The sequence below is a fragment of the Diceros bicornis genome, chromosome 4 (genome assembly GCF_020826845.1).
Source record: "Diceros bicornis minor isolate mBicDic1 chromosome 4, mDicBic1.mat.cur, whole genome shotgun sequence".
In the NCBI taxonomy this organism is placed as follows: Eukaryota; Metazoa; Chordata; class Mammalia; order Perissodactyla; family Rhinocerotidae; genus Diceros; species Diceros bicornis.
This window is the reverse complement of record NC_080743.1, coordinates 47,836,190-47,862,878: the sequence shown is the minus strand read 5'-3', so window position 1 is coordinate 47,862,878 and position 26,689 is coordinate 47,836,190.

Here is a 26,689-nt window from a genome sequence, read left to right as displayed (position 1 = left end):
AGAATGAGTTAGGGAGCTTCCCCCCCACCTCAATTTTTTGGAAGAGTTTGAGAAGGATGGGTCTTAAGTCTTCTTTGAATGTTTGGTAGAATTCACCAGGGAAGCCATCTGGTCCTGGACTTTTATTTTGGGGGAGGTTTTTGATTACTGTTTCAATCTCCTTACTGGTGATTGGTCTATTCAAATTCTCTACTTCTTGATCCAGTTTTGGAAGGTTGTATGATTCTAAGAATTTATCCATTTCTTCCAGATTGTCAAATTGGTTGGCATATAGCTTTTCATAGTATTCTCTTACAATCTTTTGTATTTCTGAGGTGTCTGTTGTAATTTCTCCTCTTTCATTTCTGATTTTACTTATTTGTGCCTTCTCTCTTTTTTTCTTGGTGAGTCTAGCTAAAGGTTTGTCAATTTTGTTTATCTTTTCAAAGACACAGCTCTTGGTTTTATTAATTTTTTCTATTGTTTTTTTCGTCTCTATTTCATTTATTTCTGCTCTGATTTTTATTATTTCCCTTCTTCTACTGATTTTGGGCCTGATTTGTTCTTCTTTTTCCAATTCCTTTAGGTGCATTGTTAGATTGTTTATTTGAGATTTTTCTTGTTTGTTGAGATAGGCCTGTATTGCTATAAACTTCCCACTTAGAACTGCTTTTGCTGTATCCCATAAATTCTGGCATGTCGTATTTTCATTTTCATTTGTCTCTAGGTATTTTTTGATTTCTTCTTTGATTTCTTCGTTGACCCAGTCATTGTTCAGTAGCATTTTGTTTAATCTCCACATATTTGTGGCTTTTCTGATTTTCTTCCTATAGTTGATTTCCAGTTTCATACCATTGTGGTCAGAAAAGATGCTTGGTATTATTTCAATCTTCTTAAATTTATGGAAACTCGTTTTGTGACCTAATATGTGATCAATCCTGGAGAATGTTCCATGTGCATTTGAAAAGAATGTGTATTCTTCGGTTTTTGGATGGAATGCTCTGTATATATCTACTAAGTCCATCTGTTCTAGTGTGTCATTTAAGGCCAATGTTTCCTTATTGATCTTCTGTTTGGATGATCCATCCGTTGGTGTAAGTGGAGTGTTAAAGTCCCCTACTATTATTGTGTTACTGTCTATTTCTGTTTTTATGTCTGTTAATAATTGCTTTATGTATTTAGGTGCACCTACATTGGGTGCATAGATATTTATAAGTGTTATATCCTATTGTTGGATTGTTCCCTTGATCATTGTGTAATGACCTTCTTTGTCTCTTTTTACAGTTTTTGTTTTAAAGTCTATTTTGTCTGATATGAGTACTGCTACCCCAGCTTTCTTTTCATTGCCATTTGCATGGAGTATCTTTTTCCATCCCTTCACTTTCAGTTTGTGAGTGTCTTTAGGTCTGAAGTGTGTCTCTTGTATGCAGCATATATATGGGTCTTGTTGTTTTATCCAATCAGCCACCCTATGCCTTTTAATTGGAGTATTTAGTCCATTGATGTTTAAAGTAGCTATTGATAAGTATGTACTTACTGCCATTTTTTAACTTTTTTTTTCTCAGTGTTTTAGTAGTCCTTCTCTGTTCCTTCCTTCTTCTATACAGAATTGATGGTCTCTTTAGTTTGACCTCTGTCTGAAAGCTCTACTCTTTAACTCCCCTGTTCCCTCCTTTTATGTTTTTGATATCATACCTAACCCCTTTTTTGTGCATTTGTATCCATTACCCTCTTATCATGGAAATAGATAATTTTTCCTATTTGTGGTCTTCTCTTTTCCCCTTAAATCAGTCCCTTTAACCTTTCTTGTAGCACTGGTTTCTTGGTGACAAACTCCTTTAATTTTTGCTTGTCTGGGAAATTTTTGATCTCTCCTTCCATTTTGAATGATAACCTTGCTGGGTAGAGTATTCTTGGCTGTAAGTTTTTTCCTTTTAGCACTTTAAATATATCATGCCACTCTCTTCTAGCCTGTAAGGTTTCTGCTGAGAAGTCAGCTGATAGCCTTATGGGGTTTCCTTTGTATGTAACTTGACTTTCTCTTGAGGCTTTTAGGATTCTCTCTTTATCTTTAATTCTGGACATTTTGATTATGATGTGTCTTGGTGTGGGCCTCTTTGGGTTTATCTTGTTTTGGGCTCTCTGTGCTTCCTGTACCTAGATGTCTGTTTCCTTCCTTTGGTTAGGGAAGTTTTCATCTATTATTTCTTGACATAGATTCTCTGCCCCTTTGTCTCACTCTTCTCCTTCCAGGACACCTATAACACGGATGTTAGTGCTCTTGATGTTGTCCCAGAGGTCCCTTAGACAGTCCTCACTCTTTTTAATTCTTTTCTCTTTTACCTGTTCAGCTTGGGTAATTTCTTCTAGTCTTTTGTCCAGCTCACAGATCCATTCTTCTGTAGTCTCTACTCTGCTTTTGAGTCCCTCTAGTGGATTTTTCATTTCCAGTATTGTATTCTTCATTTCTGATTGGTTCTTTTTTATATCTTCCATTTCTTTGTTGACATTCTCACTGAGTTCATCTATTCTTCTCCCCAGATCAGTGAGCATCCTTAACACTCTTTGTTTGAACTCTCTGTCAGGTAGGTTGTTCATTTCTGTTTCACTTAGTTCCTTTTCTGGGATTTTGCCCTGTTCCCTTACTTGGAATGTTTTCCTTTGCCTTCTCATTTTGCCTCTTTGCCTGTGCTTGAGACTACGTATTAGGTAGGTCAGCTATGTCTCCTGCTCTTGGATAGGTGACCTTATGTCAATGATGGCTTAGGAGGCTTGCCATGTGCTTCTCTCAGTTCTCAATGTTCCAGGGGTGACCCCTATGTGAGCTACGTGTATCCTTCTGTTGTGGCCTGTTTGGTCTCCCTGTAGGCACCCAGGGAGGCCGAGTTATGCTCCTGGCCAGCTGTTGTAATGCTCAGCTGCTTGTAGTTGTTGTGGGCCCTTCAGTCTCTTTATCAGGTGTGGGGAGCCACAGCACAGTTGGCTGCAAGTTCTAATACCACATTTGTGTTTCAGTATTTCTTTTAAGTGAGTTGGCCCCCAGCGTGGCAGGTTGTTAGGCTCAGGGCCTTACAATTGCTAAGCCTCCAGCCTTTAGGTCTCTTGTCAGTTCTCTGAGGGTTGCAGCTGAGTGGGGCTGGCCTCAGACACGGGAGCACACAATTGTTTCAGGCTTTGGAAGGTGGGGCAAACCCCCTATGTGGGTTTTTGAGAAGCATAAGTCTTCTGCAGCTGACAAGCCCTGCCGCCCACAGGTCCACACACAGTCAACACCGTCTTGCCCCGTGTGTACACCCCAACCTCCTGAAGTGGAACCAGTCTCCCCAGGGCAGGAGCCCCACACACTCCACCACCGCCCCACACTCTCCACCTGCTCCTTGTGCACGCCCTGCCCCACTGAAGTTGGCTCAGTTGCCAGGCTGCAGAGAATCCAGTCACCAATCTATGCAGGCCCACAAGTTGCCTGAGGGCTTGTTGTTGGGTGGGGCCAGTCTCTAGGGTGGGCTGCCTGCCCTGGCTGACCTAGATTAAATCGGTGCTCTAGTGGGTGGGGCAGACCCTGGGCTAGCAGGCCCCAGGGAGAACTCCCATGTCGTCTGTGTCAGCACACCCACACCAGGCCACAACAATGGCCGCCACCAATGTCCCAGTTCCTGGAGTGGTCTCACCTCTCACCGAGTTGCACACAGGGCCTATTAGGTGAGTCTCTTTTCACCAAAGCACTGTGCACCTTTCTTTCTGATGATTTTAGGTTGCTTTCTGAAATGGGTGAGCTTGCGCATGGGCCTTTTAAGAGCCGGTTTTAATGTCTTTGTAAACCAGCTTTTCTAGGGGTACTCCCCAATGTTTTAGCAGCAGGCAAAGTCAGATATTATGCCACTCATCTCGATTGTGCGGGGTCCACAAAATGCCTGCAGCGGGGGTGCTCCCAGCTCAGGGCCCCACTCCTCCAGGGCGGGCTGCGGACCTCTGGGCAGCTCCAGGTGGGCGTGAAGCTGGTGGCTTGTGAAGGTGGCGTTTTTTCTCTCCAGAAGGGAGTTTCTGCCTCTTCTACCTCAGTTAGGATTGTCCTTTGTTGCAGAAGTTCCTCTTATCCAGTTTTCAGTTCTCTCTCCAGGGTAATTTTTCCACGAGTAGTTGTAAATTGGCTGTGTCCATGGGAGGAGGTGAGTTCAGAGTCTGCCTATGCCGCCATCTTGACTTCTCTCCCCTGTTGTCTTTATCCTGCTCAATTTTGATTCCACTTCTAGGAGTTTCCACTCAGTGTGGGGCTCTGTCTTAGAATGAAGTTCAAAGATCTCCTCCAGCCCCTCCAGACCTTACCAGGGGTTGTGCTTGTCCTTCTTTCCAGACGGCCACAGGTACCACACTTATCTTGCAGCTCCTGGTGGTAGTACTTGTAATTGTACTTCAGGATTCAAAGAGATAGCTCATCATCTAGTTTCGTTGCAAATGTGGTCCATGGGTTTTTGGTTTTACTCTACAATTTCTCTCTCTGTCCTTCCATGTGGGTGTTCGGAAAGATACCATAACTATGCTGCCATCATTGCCATCATCTTCCCACAAATCCTCTCCATCCACAAGTTTTAATGTATATTATTTTAATATTATTCAGTTCTAAATAACTTTTAATTTCTTCTTTTTCTTTGATGCATGGGTCTTTTGCTTTTTAATTTCCAAATGAAGCAAATGTCTTTTTGTTACTGATTTTTAAACTATTTTGTGCTCAAAATTGTATTCTGTAGGACACTGATCCTTTTAACTTTTTTGAGACTTGCTTTATGTGATCAAACTTTTAAACGTTCCATGTGTTTAAAATGAATATACTCTCTGCAGTTCCAGGTTCACTGTTAGTTGTTATTCAAATATTCCATATCCTCATTTATTTTTGTTGGCTTGACTATCAATTACTGAAAGATTATGTTTAAAATATCTCTTTATGATAGTGATTAGATAGGTAGGTAGATAGATAGATAGAGGGGGAGAGAGAGAGAGAGATAAAGAGAGAGTTATATAGTCATGTATAATTACTAGATTCATATTAATCTAGACTTGTTTAACTTCCTAGTAAATTGAATCATTTATAAAGTATGGCAACCACCTTTACCTTGAGCAATGTTTTTTTCTTTAAAACTATAATCTTATAGTTACCCCCTCTTTCCTTTTTTGGTATTTACCTGTTATATATTTCTTTATTCTTTTATTTTTAACCTTTCCATGTCCTTAAATTTTGATGTATCTCTTGTAAACAGCATATAACTGGATTTTACTTTTGTTTTTATTTCCTGAAATCTAACCTTTGACTGTTCACTGGGAAATTTAGTCCATTGATAGTTATTGTGAATCATGATACATTTTTATTCATTCCAAATTTAATATTTTGTGATTTCATTTGTTCCATTTTTTTCTATTTTCATTTAATTTATTGCCTTCTTTTAGGTTAATTGAGTTTTATTTGTTTTCTTATCCTTTTTATTTTTTCTACCTATTTATTTAGAATTCTTACAGTCAATTTCTATTCTTTTGTTAGTTATCCTAGAACTTTTAACATTCACATATAATTTAACAAAGTCTAAATTTAAGCAATATTCTTACTGAATATGGAGCTTAGAACACTTTAATGCTAATCACAACCTCCCCCACCCCCACAAATTGACATGTATTTTTCTCCATGGTTTTCATTTTATCTTGTTTCTTTATCCCCAAAACTAGACATTATTATAATTGTTTCCTTCAGTTGATTATTAATGTTTTCCACACTTACCATTTTCTTTGCTTACCATTTCTTTTTGCATCTCAGATTGTTGTTGTTGTTGTCTATTTTCTATCTTAAGTATACTTTTTAGAATTTCCTTTAATAAGAACCATTTCATAGTAAACTCTCAGCTTTTATTTGTGTGAAAGTGTTTTCATTTTAGTCTCATTGTTGACAGATAATTTTGCTGGGTATGCAATTCTAGGTTTATATTTAGAAGACGTTTTTTCCATTGTTTTCTCATTTTCATTGCTCCTATCTAAAAGTCAACTGTAGTTCTAACTGGCATTCTTTCACAGGTTATTGATTTTTTTTTATTTTTTTGCTGCTTGTATGGTCTTCATTTTATTATTCTGTAGTTTACTCTGATGTGTCTATGTGTGAATTTCTTTCTATTTATCCTACTTGGACTTCCTGAATATAAGAATTGGTATATTTTATCAACAGTGGAAGATCCTCAGCCATTATCTCTTTGAATATTGCCCCTCACCACCACCCATTCTCTATAATCCTTCCTTGTGGGACTCTAATTAGGATAATGGCATACCTTCTCATGCTAACCTCCATGATTCCCAATATCCCACTTATGATTTGTTTTTCTCTTGGCTCTCTGGTATTCCAGGTAATGTTTTCAGTCTATCTCTCAATTCACTAATTTTCTCTTTAAGTAATTTTAAACTGTTCTTTAACTTCTTTAATCCACACATTGAATTTCTAATCTCAGTTCGAAATTCTATTTGATTCCTTTTCAATTCTTTTTAGTCACTGTTTATAATCTCCTTCCCTTTTGTAACATTTTAAATGCCCTCTTTTTTTCTTTAAGCTTATTGAACATAGTTTACATTCTATTTTTGAAAATTCCAATATGTTCAAGCTTTGTCCTTCTGTTTCTGCAGTTTTTTGCATCTTTCTGATTCTAGCACATGGTGGTTTCTGTGTGTCGGGGGTGTGGGTGTGGGTGGGTGTGTGTGTTTATAAGTTCATAGTTCTTGGAAATTTATCTATAGAAATTTTTGAGTCCTGAAATTTAAAATATATTCCCACAGAGAGGATTTTTATTTGATTTTTCCAGGGACGTGTTGACAACCAATCCTGAGACCTCTTTAAAATAAGTATTCAGCTTGGAGACTGATTTTCAAATCTTGGAATTGTGAATTTTGGTCCCAGATACATGTGAATGTAAGCTTGGGGTTAGGAATTCTTGCAGAGGCCTTTTGCCTTATTTTCCTCCACCCAGAATCAAAGCCAAGACATACAACGATCCCCACTGTCCATCTCTGTGGTGGGATTTTTCTTAGTTTACCACTGAGAATGTTGCCTTTCAGTGATGCCAGCTTTATGCAGGAGTCTCAGATCTGACCAACCTCCCACTTCACATGGGCTCTGTCTTCTGCCCAGTTAAATACTAAGCTCTAGGCCACTAGGGATTCACATATGCCCTATGGCAAATGCTAGCCAGAACTTTCTTGTCATTTCTAGAGTTTGAAGATGTCTTTTACTTTCCCACCAACCCAGCAAAGCACTCAAATAAATTATTCAGCATCCTTAGATGTTCTAAACTTGGAGAGTTTCTCCAGTTTCTGCTATGTCATGAGAAGTAGAAGTTCTCTTCCTTTGAGTTTTCACAATCATGTTACATTTTCTTTGTTTTATAGTATTTTTTAGATAGTCTCCATGGACACTTTTCCTCTCCACTCATCCTCATATAAGGCAGGATCTATATACTCTGAATCTTTGTAAAATAATAGGGTGTATGAATTGTCCTTGGCTCCACTCTAACTCCTGGGATAGCAGATGATTTCTTACCTCAGTTCTACAGCTGAAGGTTGATATTCACAGCTCAAGTTGCTACAATATCTAGCAGTTCAGCTTCAGTGGCATTTTCCCCTATACTCATTATTTGAGGTTCTAGTATTTTGAACAAACGTGGTTCAAGAAAATCTATTGTTTCTAGCATTTACTGTTATCAACACTGTTTTTCTCTCTGACTGCACCTACTTTACTCCTGAATACACCTATTAAAATGCAATGCTCCACCGCTAGTTTCTCCAACCCACTTCTCCATTCTTTTCCCCAATTCCTGTCCATTTTTGCCCTTGGAACTATTTTCTAGGGGCTCAGTAGCTTTTACCAATACATTCATTAATATCGTTTTCATAACTGATGAGACTACCTGTCTTTCTACTAATAAAGAAAGATGGCTGAGTGGTAGGAGAATGGCTTTCAGGAAACCTCAAAGTGCTCTACCCTATACCCTGAAGGAATATTTCCCTATTTCATAGTTTGTGAAAAAACCTCAGCCTCTGATCAAAGAGGCAAATATCAAGGGATTATGAAGTGACTTTTTTACCCCCAGGTGTTCTGTTTCATGAATTTAAGTGAAACTTGAATGTGCCATAAAGACAAACCTACACAGGAATTATTTTCCCAAGTTAGTCCCCTCTCCCTTATAATTAAGAGATTTTTCTTAAATTCTAGCATAAAGTTGTCTATCATTTTTAGTTTAGTTTAGTTTAGTTGATTTTTGTCTTTTTTTTTTTTTTCTGATCCTTCAGGGGTATTTATGTCATTGGGATATTTTGAGAAGCTGTATTGGGAACTGCAAGCCATATGCCATTTTCAACAAGAAGTCCCCTTCCCTTGCCTTCACAAATTTCATGAAAATATACTTTCACCCAAAGTTTCTGTCTTCCACATCCCTGATAAGTTGGTAAATGTTTTCAAAGGAGGTTAGAATCCTTATAACTGCCTTCCCTAGTATGCTGAGGGATTCCAAATACTTGGGGTCAGACTTGAGAGGGGTGACTGCTTCGTGCTGGTCTCCTAAAACAATGCATACCAGTCGATGGGGAAAAAAAATCAACTCAACTGTCCAAGCTAAGTCTATGGTCTTAGGAAAATAGTTATATAGCACAAGCTCCTCCTACCTCTGACTTCAGTCACTGGCCCACTTCTCTCAGCACGGAGCCCAGTGTTCAAAGCTTCCTTTGTCTAAGGCTTAGGTTTCCTCCCAGTGACAATATCTCCTCCTTCTTGTATTGTCCAAGTCCATGAATTTCTTAGCAGTTTTTCACAATTGCAAAAGTCTCATATAATTGCTGGTTTATGGCACGAGGTGAAAACAGAGAAATCCTTGAAGATTGAGCACGCTGGCCCTTGGGTGGGTCCAGATTCTTTTTGCTGGCAGAATTAAATCCAATCAGCTCTTCCTCAACCTTCTGAGACATTGAGGAAAATTGAGAATTTCTCATGTGCGTTTCTCAATGTTCCTGCTCTTCAGTGAATGAGTATATTGCCTCTGGGCCATGGCCATGATTCCTGCATAACTCCACCGGGGTAGGTGGCATCTGGCATCGTAGGCATCAAGAAACCTCATACTGATTAATGTTGTCTGCCGAGCATATGCGTTTTAAGAACCCCACTCAGATTATTAACAAATGAACTTTCACTTACGAATTGAAGGACTGTGGAAGCGGCCAGCCTTGGGAGTTCTCAAGATTGCAACCTCAGTGGCAGAACTATTGAATAATTTTGCAGATCAGCAACCTTATTCAGGGATGACAGATACGTGCCAGTGTTAGGAAATTCTTCAGCGTTGGACTCTGTCATTGGACCTGCTTATTCAAACTTACAGATGATACAAAGCTCAGAGGAACCACTAATACATGGATTAACAAATTAAGATTCAGTGAATGGACAAGAACAATGGCCTGAAACAAACAAAAGGGGGAGAGAGACTTTTAACTAATGATAAAGTTATCTTCATTTAGATTAAAATATTTAATTGCTCAGTATAATAGTCTAATCCAGGAAAAGCCTAACTTGATAGCAATTTTCATAGAAGTCTCTTGAGGTTTTACTAGACACTAAATATTAAATAATCATGCAGTCTGATTTTTTTTAAATGTAATGCTATCAGCCTCAATCTAGACCAAGGGAGGTTTTAATTTTCCATCCTCTATACTGTTAGAACCCTCCTGGAGTAGAGTCCAGGTGACACATTTGGAGAACACTGGGAAATGTGAGCATTCTCTGAGAAGAGCAGCCTGAGTTGTAAAGGATCTAGAAACTGTCACAGGAGAAAAGATCAGATAAACCAGGTTATAGAGGCTGGAAAAGAGAAGATTGCTGTCTTCAAATATTTAAAGTGTTGTCAAATGAAAGAGGGAATAGATTTACCTCTGTTTACTCTATTTCGCAGAACTCAGGCCAATGAAACAAAGTTTTGGGGAGATAGACTTACTTCAACTTACAAAAATATGTCTAATCAACTTCAGCTGCACCGCAATGGAATGGGCTACCTCATAAAGTAGTGAGCTCTTTGTCACTGGAATTACACAAGAAGAGTCTGAAGGACCATCTGTCAGGGAGTTAGAGAAATAATTTTTAGGGGGGTGAAAGTTAGACAGAGTGACCTCCAACCTAGAGAAGCTAAGATTTTAAAATTATTTCCCACTAAGATTTTAATGACTAATATGTATAATATGATACTACATGACAAAAGCAATGACTAATGGCACATGAGGCATTATCACAGTCATTATCACGGAGTTTGGGAGATAAAATTTTTGTCTAGAGTAGAACAAGGATGGTCGTCTTAATGCTTTTTCATCTAGGCAACTTCATTGCTGTATAAGACCTGCTTCAGTTTTTATGCTTGACTGTATCAATATCTTTGTAAGATATGGGAGAGAAGAAGCAAAGATAGGGAGGAAGGGAGGAAATTTTATCCTATGAAGCTTAATCGTGCACTTTCACACACAGTATTTCATTTAGTCCTTGCAACAACCCAGGGCAGTAGAAAGCATTATACTCATTTTACAAATGAAGATGCTGACACATAGAGAAGGTAAGAGCTGAGGGTCACAGAGCTAGTAAGTGAGGATTGCAGCATAGTGACAAAGATAGAAAAGAGGACAAATGGATTTTCTCAAACTCTTCCTTAGGAAATCTCAGATCCCTGAGATGGAAAGAGCTTTGGAAGTTCTCTATTCCAACCACCCATCAGCTACGTGATGTCCTTCTTATCCTTGGAGAATTAAGTGGGTTCACTTGAACCTAAGGTCAACCTAGTAAGAGATGAAGCTCACTTGTAAACTCTAATGGCTCTAACAGCTCTGCCCTCCCCAACCCTCTCTACCTAGTTTAGACCAGGCTCCTGCTGCAGACACCTAGTACAGGTTAATGGGTGCCTGGCCCTGGGGACAGAGACCCCAGCAGACTGCCCCCGCAGTATCCTGGTGCTTACCACTGGCCTCTAACCTGATGGAGCCCCAGGTCAAATCTCAGTCCTTGCCAGTCCAGTCTAGGCACCCAGGGAGTTGTCTCTGTTCCAAACTACCCTGAAGGCCTATACCCCAGGGAGCAAGGCTCAGTGGGAAAGAATGTATTCTTAACATGCATGTCATTGATTCCATTTCTTTCTCTGAATTTCCTCATTGGGCTGTGGATGCCTCCATGCTGCCTCAGAGAGGAGGCCCCAAGATGCAAGGCTTTCTACCCCATGACTTCCTCTCATTCCCACAGGCAGTCCTGGGTGCAGTCCAGCCGGGAGCCAGTGCAAGCACCAGAAACTCGTGGCCTCCTGGTGTGATTCATTGGCCTCTCATTTCCCAGCTAGTGACACATCCTGGCTCAAAAATGAATTTTTATCTTCATCAAAACTTTAAAGAGGAGCCTAGGAGAACTGAGTGGCATGAGGGAAAAAAAAAGGGAGAAAAGAGGAGAGAAATATCTTGGTCTCTAGTATCCTTCAGAGCAGGGATCAGGAGCAGGTTGGGCTAGCTCTCTGAATTCTGAAACAAGAAGCTCTGTGAGGTCCTGGATGACCATGGCAGTGCAGCTTTCCTGGCTGCTATCATGCTGGGCAAGACTCTGGGAAGATACAAAGTTACATAAGATATTCTCCCAGCCCATAGAAAACTCACACTTCCTGGCAGAGCCTTCTTGGACCCTCCAAGTCACAATGGTGATCCCATAGCACTCTACCTGTTGCTCTTCTCATTGAGTCTCACTGTAAGTGTGTCACTGCTTATGTCCCTCCCTATAACTGGAAGTTATATCCAAGAACCAGATTTTAATCATCTTCATATCCACAAAGCAGCTAGCGTAGTGCCTGCCACACAATAAATGCGCAATTAATGTGCAATGAATGCAGTCTTACTGGGGAGATAAAAGATATAGAGGCACAAATGAAGAGTACGTGCCAGGCAGTACAAGTGTGGCGTAAGGGGGAGAACCCCATGTGGTGAGTCAGCTCACTTGACTCTGATCCTAGCTCAGCCATTAACAGCTGTGTAAAGTTGGACAAGTTTCTTCCTCTCTCTGGATCTTGCCAATTCAGGCACTTGAGCTTCCATGTCCATCAAATTAAGGGGCTGGTAAAGGATTTCTGGAGACTCTTCCAGAAAGAGGTTCAGAGCTGAGAGGGATCCCTAAGGAATGGGCAGCAAAGGTCCGCATGAACTCGCTGCCTTCTAGTAGTCCCACTCTGAACTTCTCCCTTTGGAGGTAGGGCAGTCCCCTCAGCATTATCTCCTGGTTTCTTTGCCACCAGGAACTGAAGGGCCTCAGGTGGAAGAAACCTCTTAGCAAAGATCTGCCCCTACGGGCTTTTCTCCGTAACCTACCTTGCATATCTTGCTTAAGAAAGAAAGCGAGTTTTCTGGTCTCTAAATTCCTGAATATACTTTTTCCACCTTTTTGAAAATTAGGACATCTGCCCATCCCAAGTTTTGAAGCACCTAAGATTCTATAATCACAGCTGCAGTTGTATCTGTCCCCTGGGACATCATTTGTCTGCCACTGGGATTGCGATTCACTGGGAGATGTTACATGTTCTCTTACCAGCTCTTCACTTCTCTTAGACCTCAGACGGCTGTAAAATGTGATGTTTCCAATTTTTTTTCTATGTAAAAGATACCCTCCTTAATGGAGAAAATGAACAAAAATAGAAATTTGAGTAGTTCTGGGTTCTTTCTATTGCCTATTAACATTTCACCAACCCCAAAAAGTGGGCCTCTGACTCCTTTGATCTTCCTTTTATTTTGATCGTAGTTTTAAAAGCCGCTTTTTTGTTCTTCTTGTCAGCCCTATTTGAAAACTTCCTCTCCTTCAGTGCTGTGGGAATTCTACCACTCTTCTTACACGTCTCTGCTAACCTGGGGTGGGTCACTTCCTTCCGTGTCTCCTGGATGTGCTCTTGCAAAGCTGAACTCAAAGAGAGCTCCTAAGACAAGTGCTACATTATTTCTATAGATTGTTTCCTTTTTTCTTCCGTATCAGGCTCATTTGCAATGGAATAGTCACAATTATAATTCTTAGACTCTCTCAGACTTTTAAATCTGCTTCCACTTTTCAGAGCCCTGGATTTACATCTGATTTTTTATGACATTTGCTTCACTAAATCTAGGGAAGGTACCAGGGTTCCCATCCTTGGGTACTTCTATCTAAGACTATTTCCCCAAAATTTTATGTCATTTCCTTAACTTCAAAATCAGTTGTTTCTCGTTGATCACCTTTGAGTCTAGAGACTGGAAAGACTCTCCCAAAGTCGAAACATTGGCAGTCTCTGGGGAGAGAGGGAGGGACACAGAACTGAGGAGGAGGTCCCAAGGGAGCTTCACGTGATCTAAGAATGGTTGACTTCTCCAATAAAATTCTAAAGCAAATATCTCAAAGCAGTAACACTTGTTAATTCTGGAGGTTAGTTAGTACATTCATTTTTGTTAAATAATTCATGGTATTTTTGCATACTTTTTTCAAAATAAAACAATGCATTTAAAAAAAAATTAAGTCCAGAATGACAGGTAACCTCACTGCTTCCTCCATTTTCTAAGAGAGAAATTCGTAAGGAATACCAGAATCTATCAGATGTTCTGCTTCTTCTTCAGACATTTCAGCTTCACATTTAGGACACCCCCCTCACACTTGCTACGTATACACAGCTCCAAAGGCACTGCTTCTATCCTGCTCTTTCTCCCCCTGCCATGGTCTTTCTCTCATTCACGCAATCCTCAGCACTCATTTTGATCCTTGTCTTCCTTCTCAGAATACATCTCTTTCTGACGTGTCTCTTGCTCTATTGCTTCCGTCTTGTCTAGGAGTCCAGAAGTCATTTGTTCTTTCTGTTAACTTGGAACATATGGTGCATTACTCAGGTCCTTTTGCCTTTTCCTCCTGCGAGACATGTGATTTCACTTAGAGCTCACGTCAGTGGTGACCACCTTTTCTCTCTGACAGCTAGCTGAGAACAGATTTACAAGAGAAGCTGTCCTAAAGCCCAGACTGTTATCTGGGGGAGGTGGCATAAGATCACTGGACACCTGGAAGTGTGCCCCCCACCCCCTTCCAGGGAAGTAAAGGACAGAGAGAGGAAAAGGTAGGAGGGCACAAAGACCAAGCTAACTGCCTTTATATTTTTCCTGATGTCAATTCTGTGTAGGACACACAATAAAATAAATGTCGTAAAACTAAGATAGGAGCCACATTAACAAAATTTATGAAGGAAGTTTTATGTGCAAGACTTACAGCAGACATGGAGTTGTTAAACAACAAACACTCAGCCTACTTCAGCAGGTCAGGAGGAAGGGTTTTATAGCGCACAGGAAGTAACCGTAAGCGATTGGGGAAGACAAAAGTAGCATCATTTAGTCCTGAAGTTGTTCTTGTCTTATGCAACCTCATAAATCTTCTTCAGCTGCCACCAGCCATTGAGAGCAGGTGTTCTGAAATATACCATCAAAGCAAGAAAATCTGTAGAAAAGACAATGAAGCCAAGTCCTTCTTTCTTTAGGTCCAGCATTGCACAAATGCATGCAATAAGCAGCAGGACCAGAATTAAGGGGATGGCAGATGAAGGGGATGGCAATTCTGTACTTTAAACCAATTGTAAGCAGGGAATCGTAGGTGTGTCTTCTCCACAGTTAGTGTAAACCCCTGGGATTAGTCAAAGGAAGTGGCTAGTGTATACATATACTGAATCATTTTGACACCCAGAAGAGGACAACAGAGGCAGTGGCCGCAAACCAGAATCCATCAAAAACATGCTCCTTAATCACTCCTGACTCAGGATTTCACTAGTACTCTACACAGCATGGTTTTTTGGTACTAAACACCAGAACCAGAACTGTAGCACTCTGGTTTTTTTTTTTATTTAGCCCACATATATTTTGGGGTACACACACATATATTCACCACATTCTTAAATTAACTACTTAATAAATTTTCCGTGGTTCATTCTATCAATGTGGTTCAGCTCCTATCAACTCATCTTCTCATAGCTTTTATTGAAAGTCAACATAAAAGAATTTGGAGGGATGTTGTTTAGAAATACCTGAAATGGACCCCACTGACATTTGCAATGAAAGCGATAGTACCAAGAGAGGGAAGCTCAATAAAGCTGCCATCCTTAAAGACTCCTTACCTACGCAAGCCACATGTGACACTAGACAGGATATTAAAACTTTTCAAAATTCATTTTCTACCAGGATAGCATTTACCATATAATTGGAGAAGGAGGTATTATTATTACATAAAATGCTAAATGATAATAAGAGTTCAAAGTAATAGTTGAGATATCATGAAACAATACATGATTTATTGCTAAATGAACATTACTGATCATAGTTGCTACAAAATATCAGAAAAGGGACAAAGAAATCAAAAAAGAACTAAATATATATATATATAACATATATAAATATATGTTTATATGCATGAATATATATTAGTGTTCATGGATAGAAAGATATCAAGATGTCAGTCCTTCCCAACTTGATCTATAGATTCATTGCAATCCCAATCAAAATTCCAGCAAGTTGGGGCTGGCCTGCTGGCATAGTGGTTAAGTTGGTGCACTCTGCTTCGGTGGCCCAGGGTTCACAGGTTCGGATCCCGGGCACAGACCTATGCACCACTCATTAAACCACGCTGTGGTAGCATCCCACATACAAAATAGAGGATTGACATGGATGTGAGCTCAGGTCCAGTCTTCCTCAAGCAAAAAGAGGAAGATTGGCACAGATGTTAGTTCAGGGCCAATGTTCTTCAACAAAAAAAAAATTCCAGCAAGTTATTTTGTGGATACAAAAAAATTTATTCTAAAGTTTATATGAAGAGGCAAAAGACCCAGAATAGCCAACACAACATTGGAGGAGAAGAACAAAGTTGGAGGACTGACACTACCCTACTTCAAGAATTACTATAAAGCTACAGTAATCAAGATAGTGTGGTATTGTTGAAAGAAAAGACAAATAGATCAATGGGACAGAATACAGAGCCCAGAAATAGACCTGCAGACATATACTCAACTAATTTTTCACACAGAAGCAATGACAATACAATGGAGAAAAGACAGTCTCTTCAGCAAATGGTGCTGGAACAACTGGAGATCCACACGCAAAAAAGGAATCTAGACACAGACCTTACACCCTTGACAAAACTTAACTCAAAGTGTATCATAGACCTAAATGTAAACCACAAAACTATAAAACTCCTAGAAGATAACATAGGAGAAAACCTAGATGACCTTGGGTATGGTAATGATTTTAGCTACAACACCAAAGACACAATTCATGAAAGAAATAATTGATAAGCTGAACTTCATTAAAATTAAAAACTTCTGCTCTGCAAAAGACAGTATCAAGAGAATAATAAGACAATTCACACAGACTGGGAGAAAATATTTGCAAAAGACACATCTGATAAAGGACTGTTCGTTACCCAAAATATACAAAAAACTCTTAAAACTCAACAATAGAAAAAACAAAAAACGTGATTGAAAAATGGGCCACAGACCTTAAGGGACACCTCACCAAAGAAGATATACAGATGGCAAAGAGAATATGAAAAGATGCTCCACATCTTATGTCATTAGGGCAGTGCAAATTAAAACAAAATAATTTAATAATAAATAATATTAAATTATTAAATATAATAATTTAAATTAAAATAAGATACCACTACACATCTATTAGAATGGCCAAAATTCAGAACACTGGCGACACCAAATGCTGGCAAGGATGTGGAGCAACAGGAATTGCTGGTGAGAATGCAAAATGATACAGGCACTTTGGAAGATAGTTTGGTGGTTTCTTACAAAACTAAATATTCTCTTACCATACTATCCAGTAATAGCACTCTTTGGTATTTACCCAAAGGAGTTGAAAACTTATGTCCACACAAAAAACTCTGCACATGGATGTTTATAGCAGCTTTATTCATAATTTCCAAAACCTGGAAACAACCAAGTTGCCCTTCTGTAGGTGAATGGATAAATAAACTGTGGTACATCCAGACAATGGAATATTACGCAGTGCTAGGAAGAAATGAGCTACAAAGCCATGAAAAGACATGGAGGAACCTTAAATACATATTACTAAGTGAAAGAAGCCATTTGAAAAGGCTAGATACAGTATGATTCCAGCTATATGACATTCCAGAAAAGGCAATACTATGGAGACAATAAAAAGATCAGTGGTTGACAGGGGTGCAGGAGGGCAGGGAGAGATAACTAGGCAGAGCACAGAGGTATAACTAGGGCAGTGAGAATATTCTGTATGATGCTCTAATCTTGGATATATGTCATTATATATTTGTCCAAACCCACAGAATGTAGAATATGAATAGTGAACCCTCAGGTAAACTATGGACTTTGGGTGATTATGATGTGTCAATGTAGATTGATCCTTAGTAAAAAATGTACCATTCTGGTGAGTGATATTAATAATGAGGGAGGCTATGCATGTGTGGGACAGAGGATATATGGGAAGTCTCTGTACCTTCCTTTCAATTTTGTTGTAAACCTAAAACTGCTCCAAAAAAACAAAATCTTTAAAAAAAAAAAAAGCTTATGCACTGAAAAATGAATAAAAGCTAATTGATTATAATGAGAAAAAAAAGATAGATAAATTTCAGGGACAGACAGTGAAATATATGCATTACGTGAATACAAAGCTAAATGTAAGCATTTTAAGTAGTAGCAATAAGTTCCTGTTATTTTACTTGGTTTTAGGACTTCGGGGCTTCCAATGCCTATTTACATGCATTTCATCTGATATTCACAATTCTACGTACAACAGGCAAGATCAATGTTATCCCCTTTACAGCTCAGAATCTAGTTCTTCTGACTCCTAATCCAGTGTTCCTTCAAGGGCAAAAGGGCCAAAATAGTTTGACAACTTTCTCAATTAGCTCTCTAGCATTTATTGAAAACTACAATACTTAAAGTCAAAAAGACTCACAAACTTTGGCTCAGGAAACTTGGAAAATATTCAGGAGATACAGGTATAAGGTATAAAGCACAAATACTCTATAAATTATAAAACTCTACCAAATATTAGTAGTGGTTTATGTTTCCATTTAGGCACTGTTTCCCAAGTTTCTGAACCTGGGGATGGAAATTCCATTTCAGTCCCAACTAGAGCACAGCCAATGAAACATCCCAGGCCCAGCTCAGCAAGGAGTCAAGACCAGCTAGATTGTCCCCTTCCTCCATCAACTCCTTATGGCGCCAGAGCCACGGCAGCAAGGAAGAAATTGCATCCCTCCCATTTTTATGACCTTCATGCTGTGGCTGAAGGATTTAAAACAGCCATCCCCACTGGGGAGGCTGGGTGATTTGGGAAGCCTTCTCTTCGTGTTTTATCTGCTTCTGTTGCAGTCTGAGAGGGGGCGGGGGGTCAGGGAGAGCGTGGAAGTCATGAAGACAAGTCCTTCCTGGCAGCTGACCCTGCCAGGCCTGCCAGCCTGCTCTAGATCTGAAGTTGAGGGGCTGGGGCTGGGGGCAGGATGGGCCCAATCTAGGGTGGCAGGCTCACAGTAGACTTTCCTCAGAGCCTTGTATATTAAGTATGTCGTACAAACCACAGTGACTGAGAGGGGCTCCAGGGTCAGCCAAATCTAAATTCAGATCCATGCTCTGCCACTGGCTAGCTGTGGAACTGTGAGCAAATTACTTAACTTCTCTGAGCCTCAGCTACTTCTGTAACTTGAGGATAGTAATTATCCCTGCTTCACACCATTTCTGTAAGGATTTAATGTGACAATGTGGGTACTTAGCATAGAGCCTTGCACAAAACAATAATTGCTAACTATCATTATTATTGCTATAACAACTATTACCAGCTATTATTAAGGGCTTACTATGCCAGTGAACTGGTCAGAGCTGAATGAAGTGAAAGACCTAAGAGAGTTTGGGTCTAGGATCTTGGGTCAACAGATCAGAGTGCTGATTATCCTTTCTTCTTTGGATTGGTTGGGAAAGATTGTTTTGGGAGGGGGCGGGGGGTCAGGGAGAGTGTGTAAACTGCGTTTATTTTCTTCTATATGTATTTTTTTTAAAAAATAAAAGAGAAAAAGCCTCCTCCCTTCCAGCCCCCAACGCTGGCTGGGCTTGGAGTGGGTGGAGCCAGGGCCAGCCTCCTAGGAAATGGTGTAGGAGTAGAAAGCAATGACACTGATGTTGTAGTCCATGGAGAGGAAGTGCTCCATGTGCCTGGCCCCTAGGCCTCCCCCTCACCCCCCACCTCCCAGGGTAGAAAAATGCTGCAGCTTCACCAGGAGGAAGCTAGAGGAGTTCTGAGCCTGGCTCTCTCTGCCCTGGGTCAGCACCAAAAGAAAACCTTCCTTCCGCAGCAACCAGCTCTTCCACACAGAGCCCACGCACAGCATGGTGAGGCCAGTCCTCCTGTGTGGGGAGGAACAAGGCTCATTAACCACCTCCAGCAGGTAGGAAATTTACTTAGGCTATTTATGCAATCCTCACCACCACTGTAGTTCTACTACCTTCCTTTCACAGATGATCAACATGGGGTGCAAAGACCAAGCTCCCAGTGCTGGTAAGTGGCAGACTAGACACAGGTGTGTGTGACTGTACAACCCAGCTCTACAAGGACTCACCCAAGTCCAAGGAAGAGCTCATGAATTTGGAAGTCTGGAAGGTTGGATTCTAGCTGCTGTTCTGCCCCTAAATGGCTTAGACATCTTGCTTCTGAGGGCCAGAGATTCCTTACGGGTAAAATGAGACAGTGGCCTTGGTGACTTGTAAGGGTCTGCTATATCTGCCTGCATTCTGGGAGTGTCTGATCCAGCAGTCAGACCACTGAGCCAGTGGTCATTATAGGCCCAGCACACTGAGAGAGAATCATCCTCACCCATGGAGCGCTGACCTGCAGAGGTGGAATCCACGAGGCACCACTGGCCCCGTCACCTCAGCACTTCCTAGCTCTGTCCCCACAACTTGTTTCCCAGGCACCTTTCTTCATCTTCCCCTTCCTCTCCCACTGCTACACATACAGTCTCCCCAGCTGGGACGAATGCCCACGTTCCTCTGCTCTAAGCCATACATTCAACACTCAAATGGATAATGCTGAATTTAATAGTGTCCCCAGGGTAATATTAAATCAGGTTAATTCCTATTTATTTCCTTTGAGATTTATTTATTAACAATTCATGTCCTGAAAGCATGAGGAATCCCAAAATCCTTAAATGTTCTGGGGCTAAGGAAGGCCTAAGCTGGTGTTTGGCCTAGAGCCACCTGTGGCCCTTTTCCCCACCCCCTCCCCATCCCCAACCCCATCTGCTCAGCTGCATGAGGAGCCAAGGGACTCTAGCCTACCTAGTGGAGAGCAATTCCTTCAGAACCACACTCACCCTAATAACCTCATAGATGGGCAACTACACCCCTAGTTTTCTCTGTGAAGCTCTGAACTAATTCAAAACCCAGGGTCCCAGTTTCAGTGGGAGAAGTAAACGGTCAGGAGTCTGGGGAAACTCACACACAGCTAACTGTTAACAGTATCATCTGAGAACTTTCCAGAAGCGTCCCAGACCTGGGCGTGGGAAATGGAGTGAGGAAGTATTAGCTGTTCCAACACTAAGAGTAACCCTAGGGGAAAGGAGAGAGAAAGGAGGGTGTCCGCCGAAGAATGTGTTCCTAGGAAGACAGATGTGAACGTTTTAGGTTTACAGAGGACCGTCCCATAGCATGGAAGCTAAAAGCAGGGCCCTGAAGTGGCACAGCCCTGATTTGCATCCTGGTTCCTTCACTTAACTAGTTGTGAGACCTCCAGAAAGTTATTCAATCTCTTTTTATCTCTTCAGTCTTTTCTAATGTGTAAAATGGGGCTAATCACTTGTCACATAGGGCTTTTGTATGAATTAAATGAAACAGTGCAAAGATCTTTTCGCTGAGTACTATTAGATTATAACTATTATGTTTGGGGAACTTGTGGTGAGTCCTGCGGCAAAGTCTACACTCTTTTGTTTGATACAGTTAGTTTATTTTATATACAGTTTTCTTAAATAAATCTTAAGACTTCAAATTTCCCTCCAGAAGAAAATTGTTTTCTTTAAAATACGCACAGCAGGCATATTGGAGAGGAACTCTAGTACTGTATAAAAGACATGGGTGTCTTAGAGTCTCGCAGGTTCCTCAGGTGCTTCTCTGTCTGAGGAGCAGGACTAGGGCAGGGACTCCAGAGGAGAAGGGCTGAGGTTCCGGGAGGGGGCAGGTGTACAGAGACCAGGTCTCCTGAACACAGAGAGCATCTGCTCTAGGGCACCTTTCTGGCTAATGAACAATCACTGTGACCAAGAGTGAGGGGTCTGCCACTCTCACACACAGTGTCCCTTGATCCTCTGGTCCCTTGGTGCTGCTATTGAATGGAGCACTGGCCTGGACAGAGCCATCCGGTCACTTCTCATGAGAGATGTGGAACAGAGGGAGCCACACAAGCTCCTCGTTTTCCCTCAGCTGTCCTATCCCACCTTTATGGTCCTCCAAAACCTTAAAGTATATGTAGGAGTGGAGAGGTGATGAGAATGTGGCAGTGTGGAAAGATGAGTGACAGTGGATGGTCATCACTGTCCTACAGCTCACCATGCAGGCTTCCTCTTAGAGAGCCCTCATCCAGAAAATGGAAACTGGTGAGAAAACAGACAAAAAATGTGATGTGAGACTCAGGAAGATGGGAGCAAGGAATGACCAAGAGGAGGAGCTGATTCTTTCCCACAAGGACCAATAGGAAATTAGCAGGTAGAATGTCCTTGAATGAAAGAAGCAATCAATCAATGAATCAATGGTTTGCAATTATTCCAGCTGGTTCTTCAGTGGCTTGATGCCAGAGGCATCAATGGCGAAGAGCAAAAGGGAGCCAGTGTGGCGGTTCTAGGGATCTAGATGGACTTGTCTTGACCCACTTCAGCCCCAGAACAGAAGCCATAGTATTTGAACACTTGAAAAGTCCCACAGTGGGAAACACCCAAAGAAAAGACCCTGTTGAGCCATTTGGCTCCCAGATAACATACACCAGAATTACTTCCTGCACTGCCCTATGTCCAACAATTACAAAAATGTGTTTGTTCTGTGAGACTGGCTCATATAAATGACATGAGCTAATCTCACCACATCCAGAAAAGTTTGAAACAAAATAAAAATCATAGTTGGCCCTAGACCAACTCTAAATGCTCAGAATGTTTAATCCCAGGCTTTTCACCTACTCGTTAGTAACAAGGGCATTTACCAGCAGAAGCCCCCTCCTTGTGATTGAACTCATCGCCCTCCTTCCCCCCTTCTCATGACACCCCCTCATGGTACCCCTTCCAGACTCATAGACTGATAAACTGAAAGATTTTCAAGCACTTTTGATTCTTTCTTTCCATTATTCCTGATTCCAAGCTCATTATATCTTGCTATTTCTTCTTTTGAAAAACATTCACATTTGCTCTTGGATTTCCATCTCTAAGGCTACAACCCCAGCCCAGGCCCTCATCCTCCTGCACCTGTTTTATGACCTTCGTGCACTCATGTCTTCCCTCCAATACTGTCTGCAGGATGGGGTCTTTTCTCATGCCATGCCCTTATGTCATGCCAGTGACTCCCTATCCCTGCCAAGTCTTGTCTCCCCTTAATCACATTGAAGTCGTCATCAGCGGGATCTGTTCCATCACCAAAGGTTTGAATTCCAAAACCCTCTATCCCTACCTGGCAGAGCCTGCCCAGTCTTTATGGCTAGCTCAGGAGAGTCTAGTCAGGAGCCTTCCTCGACTCCCCCAGTAACAAAAGTTCTGTGTTACTTTGCTCATTCCTTTTACACTTATCACATTTTATCCTTTAAGTGGTAATTATACAGCTAAATTATTAGCTATTTATCCATCTCACTCAACCTCCTTCCTGAGCTCTCTGCGTAGAGCCTCACAACATTCAACTCTGGACAAATACTTGCTGAATTCATCCTCACTATTCCAAGCCTGTCTACACATATGGATAGTCCATCACTCATGCTTACCCCAGCCCTCTCACAATCCCCTTTCTGATCCGCTCTGCTTATTTAAATCCTACCAGCTCCTCAAGGCTCACCTCTATTTCTAACCTTCTGCGTGGGATCCTGAAGTGCAAAGTCCTGCCATCTCGGTTTCATCTCCTTCTAGGACAGGATTATTCTAGACGGCAGATTAGGGAATCTGACTTGGTAGTGAACATGACTGAAGCAAAGCATTTGATGAGCATTTCAAGATAGACTCATAAACAAGAACAGAGAAACAAGGGCTGGATAGTAGAATATACTAGCTGGATAATACAATTAGGACAATTAATAACTATATGAATTGCTGTATTCAAAGGATGTAGGCCTCAGCTCTATACTTAAATTATTCATCAAATATTTACTAAAATCCATATTTTTATCAATGACTTAAATTGAGGTATACAAGTCATGATTAATACATAAGCAAGGAATAGCAAATATCAACTGGCCAAACACAGGAAAGAGGGTCAGGGGAGTTGGCTATGATTTTTCAGCAATAGGTTTGAAAAATATCTAAGAATTTTGACTGATACTAAACTCAATATGTCATAACAGAATGATAGAAGAAGGAAGAAAAGAAGGAGGGAAGGAAATAAGAGGGAAAGAGAAAGGGAGAGAAAAAAATGATTTCAGGTGGCATAAGTGGAAGTCGAGCAGTGCTTTCCAAATCTTTGTGGCACACTAGGGAGGTTAAAGTGTGATTCTTTACAAAAAGCTCTGTGGTCAAATAAATCTGGGAAACACTAGGTGAGGTAAAGGTAAACAGGACTGCTCAGATCCTTTAGCACTCTAATGTACGTTCTGAAACCTCCAAGAAGGATGGCAGTCTGCAGGATTTCCCAAACATATTTGACTGTGAAACTAATTGACCACCTACCCCTGACCCTTGGAGCATATCACAGGAGCTGGGATGAATGGAACTCACTTTGGGAAGCATGCTTTTAAGCAAAGGAATTCAGCTCCCTGGGCTGACCAGAACCTATTGAGAGTGTGGTGTGCAGCTCTGAGCACCTCAAAGGAAGAGGAATAGAGATCAGTTGGATGAGATTAGGAAGAGTGGTTGAGTTGGCAAAAATATTCAAAACCATAATATCTGTGGAATGTTGGAAAAATTGACATGTTTTGCCTGGAGAAGAGCTGACTTGGCAGAGATGTGAGATGATTCTAGAAGGTTGAGGGCTTGATAATTGTAATTAAATATGTGAAGAGTTGTCATAGGAGGAAGGAATTAGACTTGTTTATGTGTAAACTCAAAAGATAAAACTAGAACCCATGGTTGGAATCCTTAGTAAGTCATATTTTAGCTGATCTTAGACAGTTCCCTTTACATATACTCCTTTTGGCTAAAATTCTGGTGTGATACTTACTGCCCAGCTAGGAGTATATTCAAGAGTTTCCAATTCCCTGGCTTTTCATTCTTTTTTGTCCAGCACTAAGAGTTGAGTCATGAGGGACCAAACAGGACACTCAAATCCTATCTGAGGTAATTTGAAAAAAGATGAGTCCAGGGGTGGGTCCCAGCCTAGACCTTGAGGGAAAGCTAAGAGGCAAGCCAGGAAGAGCAAAGAGCAACCCCAAGTCCAAAGGACAGGAGACGGTAAACCAGAGCTAGGGCCAAGAGTCAGGCCCAGGCAGAAAGCACATTGGAATGGGTGCAGGTCAAGAACCTGGTCTGGGATCATTGCTGTGAACAGCAGCTCGTCTATAGGGAGTTAGCGTGTCTGGCTGGCATAAAGACACAAGATGGCAAAGGATACCAGATAGCCAAGCTAAGCAGCGGTAAGGAGTCTCTCTTAGGCTATCCCAGGGAGATAATCTACCATAGATAATGAGCAGTTAAGTGACACTCATACAAAAGACAAATACTTGCATAAATTCCACAAGTCTCCTTCAATTACCCTCCTATGACTAATACTATAAGAATCTTTCCATTACTTTGAACTTTTTCAGCACTTGTACTAAGTGGTCCAAGCTCTTCATTTTACAAATGAGGAGACAGAGGCCCAGAGAGGGGCAATGATTTGTCACAGTGACAGAACTTGATAGATTATGGAAAGGCAGGACTTGAACCAAGAGCCTCTGGATTGCCTGTCCCATTCTTGTCCCTTTGTGTTCACCATGGTGCCCAATACAATGACCAACTCCCAATCTCTGCTTCATAAATGTTGGTTACAATAAATGGCATCAGTATGTCAAGAGCTAGTGTTGACATCTCTATTTAAATAGCAAAAATGGGAGACTAAGGATCAAATACATTCTCTGCCCTGGATGTAGGTTAATGTCCCTATTTGGCACTGGGGAGTGAAGAGTCCCTAACTGGGGCATCTTCCCCATAAGAGTGCTGACCTGATGGTGTGGCTTAGCGGTTAAGTGCACACGCTCCGCTACTGGCGGCCAGCTTCGAATCCCGGGCGCGCACCGAGGCATCGCTTCTCCGGCCATGCTGAGGCCACGTCCCACATACAGCAACTAGAAGGGTGTGCAACTATGACATACAACTATCTACTGGGGCTTGGGGGAAAAAAAAAAAAAGAGGAGGATTGACAATAGATGTTAGCTCAGAGCCGGGCTTCCTCAGCAAAAAAAGAGGAGGATTAGCATGGGTGTTAGCTCAGGGCTGATCTTCCTCACAAAAAAAAAAAAAGAAAAGAAAAAAGAGTGCTGACCTGAGCTCTAAGAGCTGACCAAAGGAAAGTCCTGTGAGCCCAGACACGCACATCAGATACTGAAGTGATGCTGAAGAAAGGCTCTGGGGAGTCTTTGGTCCCTGGAAGCCTATAAATAAAGGGCAATTTTAAGCTGAAACACGGTCTATAGGTTTTTCCTTGCCTGGCGTTTGGGAACTCCCCCAGGAGCCCAGAGTTGCGTAGCCAGAAAAGGCCATTAACTCCACAACTCAGGGGTAAATGCTGCTTCCCAGCCGAGGCTCATAAAATTTCAAACAGAAACCCTTCTGAACCCAGGAAGAGCAGCCTCATTGACAAGAAACACATGGGCAGGGCCAACACATGGAATGTATTTTGCTCTGAACAGCTTCTTTTCATGATGTTTCCAAGGGTTGAAACCACAGTTCCCTGCACCTTCATGGCAAGTGTTCAGCTCTTGTTTCTCTCGGCCTTGGCATCTTATTAGGGCTCCTAGTCTCTGGGATTGTCGATTCTCAATGCCTTCATTGTGCCACAGGAGCAGCCCCTGGCCCTTTGGGCAAGAAATGTTGTACATTGTCACTATCTCAACCAGACCGTTTCCTCCAACACAGACTCAGAGCTACAAGCATGGGCCTTTGGCTGAAGGATGGGCAGCCTGATATGGAATGTTCATCCTTACTTGTACTGAGGACCGTTTCTCTACTTGTTGCACCTCCCTAGATGAGCCTCTAGGCCTATGATGTATGACTTCTTCATCAGATTATCAACTGCACCCTGACAGTTCCCACTGTCTTTATCTACTCTTCCAGCTCCCTCTCAGTTCTCATTACTGCACTCACTACTGAGTGCCCTACCCATGGATGGCCCACGCCAGCCCCTAGACCATGTCTACCAGTCTGTTCCCCACCCTCAAGCATTCTACTCATCTTTCTCCCAACCTGGAATGCTTTGCCTCCTCCATATCCTCTCTCTTCTACCCCGAGCACTCCTTCAGGAAACCT